Below are 5701 nucleotides of genomic sequence, written 5' to 3'. Positions count from 1 at the left end.
TGATGCCGAGTGTCAAGCAAGCAGGGAGGCACTGGGTCCCATTTTTAGAGTCTTTGGTATGACCCAGCCAGGGATTGAACCCTGACCTCCCAGTTTCAGGGCAGACACTCTAACCACAAGGCCACTGAGCTGGTATTGCAGGTATAGTGCATATAGTGTTTTGATCTCATTGCGAGACATATTTATATTCGATTACATTTTATATGCAGTAATTTGCACTCGAAATCTGTGCCTGCAATCTGTGTGAAATGAATGTCGTACGTAGCCTACGCAGTACCTAATTACACAATCAGCTAATGGGACTGCCTTTTAGAACTTTGCATTTTTGCATGCTCTAAATGCTTTGTTGAATGGTGCAACATGGAACCTTCAACCAGCCCACTAATTAAAATAAATAAATAGTACTATAATTGCATTATAGGTAACAAAACAAACTCTTGAAGAGATGGCAGGAAAAAGGCTCCTTATAGTCCTTTATTTGAAATACAAGGTGGATGGTGGAGGTGTTGGCAGCGATACCACCTGCAAATGCTTATATATTTCCATGCTTGTCCGTCCTTCGCTTGCAAAGATGATGTAGGCCTACATATACATACATACACATGTACACACACACGCACACACACACACACACACACACACACACACACACACACACACACACACACACACACACACACACACACACACACACACACACACACACACACACACACACACACACACACACACACACACACACACACACAGAGAGAGAGAGAGACTCTTCCGCTCTCTTTCTCACTGATGTGCTTCTATTATTAAACTTAATCACAGTCGTTATCCCACCTGTCTGCACTAATGTTAGCCTGGGGCAGTAATAAAGACTGGGGGACGGACGGAGGGACGGGGGGTAATACAGAGGCGAGAGACGATGACATAGTGGGAAATGAATAGAAAAACAAACAGAGACAGAATCACCTTGTCCACCTTGGCTGTGGTGTCTTCAAATGCAAGACTCCACAATTCCTGAGGGTGTGTTCTTTTTTTTTTTTACACTTGATGCTTTACTTAGATCAGAGAGAGAGACAGGAAACCTAGGGGCAGAGAGAGAGTACAGACATGTGAGACATGAGAGGATTTAAAGAAACTCGGGGGGAATCCTGGGTTAATGTAACTGAAAATAGACATGAACACTATTGAGTGAATGCAGCAGTGTTCAGTCTCCTGAGACGGCTCAAACCATGCAGATATAATAATATATATAGGCCTATAATGAATTGCATTTTTATAGCGCTCAAGTGCTGAAAGCACTTTACAATGGTTCATTCATTCATACATTGGGAGGTGAAGTGGCGAACAGTCGACGCCAGCATCCTCACTTCCCACATTCACACATCAATGGTGGCAAGCTCACACCGACCAACTCATTGGAGGCAATGTAGGGTTCAGTGTCTTGCCCAAGGACATGTGGACAGGAGGAGCCAGGATTCGAACCGCCGACCCAGGGATCATTGGACGAACTGCTCTACCTCCTGAGCCACAACCTTTGTCTTTGCAGTCACGCAAATGTGGCCCACTGTAAATCAAATTAGTCAAAGCATACAGGTTTCTGTTTAGCAGAAATGGAAATTCAAAAGATATATTTAAAAGATATTTTAAAATATATTTTCATGAATGGAAATGAGGCAACTTCCGGTGTGCTGCTTTTAGCAGGTGTCTCTAAGTCTATATAGCATTTGAAGATTATGTAATTGTTTCTCATGTGCAGCTGGCTCTTGAATGTTCAGGCAGGACGTTTTCATGTTATACAATTTCATCACTTCCATGGTGAGAAATCCATTCACTGAATTATGTAAACAAGTCGTCCCCACCTCCCATTATTGCATTACTAAAGTGTATCGTGAACAATTCCAATTATTCTCAGTTATTGGATTGTGTGCATGTAAATGTGTGCAGTCTGAGTCTGAACTTTGAGTGACAAATAGTGGTGTGATATTATAGCACAGTTGAGTGGGAGGCTATAGTCATCATAACGCTCATCTCACAGAGCATTCCTATTGACAGTTTTACATGCATGTATTATAAAACAAACAAACATGAAAGGTGTGAAGAGTCAAATGGAAACCAATGGTACACCGCGTATGGAGAGACGGAGGGAGAGAGACAACAAAGGCAGCAAACAGAGGGTGAGGGAGGGAACATGGAAAGTAGAGGAGGGGAGAGAGAGAAGAAAAAGAGAGAAACGAAAGAAACAGAAATGGAAGGGATTGAAACTGGGTGGGTGGAGAGAGACAGAGAGAGGATTTGGATCGGATGGGTTTGCCTTGGAGCAGAGTGTATTGTGTCCATTTTAGGTCTCCACTTGTTCCTTTACCCTTCACAGTCTTTTTTTTTTGTTCCCTTCTTTCCAACACATTTAACACGAAAACACAGCATGCCACTCCAGGGCCAGGCCACGTAGACGCACACACACATGCACACCTGATGACATTGTGCTACTTAATTGTTCCTGATGTGCAGAGAATGCCCATAGAAGATTTCTCATTAAAAATAATAATAAAGATTTACAAACGGCTGTGTGTTGAGTTGTGTTGAGCTTTGTTGTGTGTGCGTGTGTTCGTGTGTGCGCGTGCGCGCGTGCGTGCGTCACGTGCGCGTGTGTGTGTGTGTGCATGTGTGTGTGTGTGTGTGTGTGAGAACGTGCACCTAAAAATTGGAACAAATTCCGTTTATAATTCTGTTTATAATTCTATAAATTCTGTTTATTTTTAGAAATATGGGATGCCGAGATCAGGGGAGGACAAGGGTTAGTCTCTGTGTGAGTGTGCGTGCGTGTGTGTGTGCGTGCATGCGTGCATTTTAAATAATCATTCTCGCCTGGCTGGTCTGACTATCAGGGTGATTGAGGTGGCGCCCATTTGGCCCTTGGATGTACGTTCAGTAGATTTCATAACTACAAAATCATTGGAGTGTGCTTGTGAGGAGATGTTTCTGAATGTTTTCTGGATACGCGGCCAGCCTATAATTTAAATAATAGGTGTTTGGCACAGACAGGTGACAAATTAACCACTTTACACACCACAGTATATTCTTTGTTGCGCAGGGCCCCCCAGGGTTCTATACTATTTCTGCTAGTATTTCCCTCTACACCAAATCTCTTTAGCCATACATCTGCTATGTATGCCATTGTCGACGATTATAATCGGGGCCCAGTATGCAAATACACAGACTATTCTGTCAGATGATGGGCCAAAATGCATTGCAGAGCGCCAGCATTGAGCTATATAGGAGCAATGGGACTTGAACATGGAATGTCCGTACAGAGAGTCTGATCATTAGACCACTGCACCATCAGTCAGACACGTGCAGACAAAGTCTCCTGGTACTTTTGTGTGTTAGCCTTCAGTTAGTAAAGTTGAAACACCCCAGCATTAAACTATAGGAGAACAGGGATTTGAACATGTAGAGCTGTATAAACTGATGGCTATTTTAGCAGTGGCTCACAGCCTCAGCCTGATGACCTCAAAAGTCTCATATCTCCCCTGAGCCATAGGCGATTGCTTTGGCTTAGTGGTTAAGATGTTGGCCTTCTGTGCGGGGGACCTGGGTTTGATTCCCGGGTGTTACACTAACATACAAAACAGCTCTCAAAGCATTTGATGAATGTGATTCTGTGGTCAAGACTTGATTCTTTCAACTTTACTAACTGAAGGCTAACATACAAAAGATCGCTTCAACAGTACGAAGAGGCAGTTGATACTGAGTCATGGTGTAATAGGGGCTGATGATCAGACAGACTGTCAGCACAGAGAGTTCATGTTCAAATCCCAGTCTCCCTAAAGTTTAATGCTATAGAGTTACTCAGCTTTATTAACTGAAGGCTATTCTAGCAGTGGCTCACAGCCTCAGCCTGATGACCTCAAAACTCTAATATCTCTGTTTCTGTTATTTTAACTTTACTAACTGAAGGCTAACAAACAAAAGATCACTTCAAAATTACCAGGAGACTGTGGCTGAGAGTGTCTGACTGGTGGTGCAGTGGTCTAATGATAAGGCTTTCAGTACAGACATTCCATGTTCAAGTCCCATTCCTCCTACAGCTCAATGCTGCAGTAATTTGAACTTTTCAAGGCACAAATAAAAACTAAAAACTCAAAAGCACCAGGAGACATCTGCTGAATGTCCAAAGGTGCCTTGGCTCAATGGTGTGGTGTGCTTGATAGGTTGCCATACAGACAGTTGGCAGGTTCACGTCCCATGTCATCAAGGTGCTGGAGGACCATCGGGAGGGGTGCTCTCTCCCCCTGTTTCCTGAGAAGTAACGGTTGGAGCTTATGTCTGAAAGAACCCTGTGCACCTAACATTTTACAGATAAGAAACAGACAAATCCCAGTCTCCCTAAAGTTTAATGCTAGATTTATTCAGCTTTATTAACTGAAGGCTCACAGCCTCAGCCTGACGACCTCAAAACTCTAATGTCTTCCCTGAGTCATAGGCAATTGCCTTTGACTTGTCTTAGACCAGGGTTCGATTCCCGGCTGTTCCACTCACATACAAAAGAAGACCTCAACAGCCAGTGGTGTGCACAGACATTTAGAGGGACAGGTGCAAGTGGAAAAAAGGGCACCTTGTGCAGCGCGTGGAACCGGCCGGTTTCCTTAATAGTGTGAGATTTATAGATTTTGGGGCCTAAATAATATATTAGAAACCCTAACCCTAAACCCTAACCCTAACCCTAACCCTAACCCTTTTTTATCAAGAATTGATCAATGTCACCATGGTCCACATACTGTACAGTGTATGGTGCTTCCCTATGGTGCTTCCCTGTCTTCTGTGGTGCTTCATATGTTGCTTACCTTCCTAGGACAAAAAGAAAAGCAACTCTTCCTCAGGTGACTGAGAATGTTATGCAGGATGTGACCAGAGTTACCAGACTGTGTCTGCAAGAACAGACGGTCAACATCTACAGAGGCCCCTTTTCCACTTGGGTTGAACCGGTTCGGTTATTTTTTCTATTGATGCGAGTGTTTGAGTGTTTGCACTGAAAATGAATTGGTTCAGTACCTTGAAAGTTGGTCCGGAACTGCATGGAAGGCCGTTGTTTCCATGAAAGCAACAAGGTTCCAAGAATCCAAGAATCTAGAACGGAACCAGTTCCAGAACCAATGTTTTTTTTTGTGGAAAAGGGCCCAAAGAGAGGGATGTTATAGTTGGGTTGCAGTGCTTAAATGAAATCCCTCATTACAAAGACAAATGCACATTTGAGAGTTCAATGGTGCAAAAACTACACAGGCATTGGTTTACAGTGATGAGGAAAAAGTGATATTTCAGATGAGTCATCCTTCTACTTCAATGCACCCAAGTTGGCATAGATTGTACAACTCTCTGGAACTCTATACTGGAGTAATGGTGGAACATTCTAACAAAGGATATTCATTCACTCATTTGGTGTTTTAATGATGGTGATGGAAAGCGCTGTCTACAACAACGGTTCAAAATCTCCCATAGATGTTCAATTGTGTGATCTCGCAGCTTGATGTACAAGTACACGCCCTGGACATGACGCTAGTATGTCGCAGGGATTTACCCCCAATCCAACCCTTATGATGCTGAGTGTCACTCAGCATGGGCACACTTGAACCGACAGGCGCGGCCAAAGGAAGCTGACTCCCGACGTCTTTCCGGCTTTTTAGACAGCTGGAGGATGGAAAAGTAGCTC

The sequence above is a fragment of the Electrona antarctica genome (genome assembly GCF_951216825.1).
Source record: "Electrona antarctica genome assembly, chromosome: 21".
Taxonomy (NCBI): Eukaryota; Metazoa; Chordata; class Actinopteri; order Myctophiformes; family Myctophidae; genus Electrona; species Electrona antarctica.
This window is presented reverse-complemented; position numbering follows the sequence as displayed.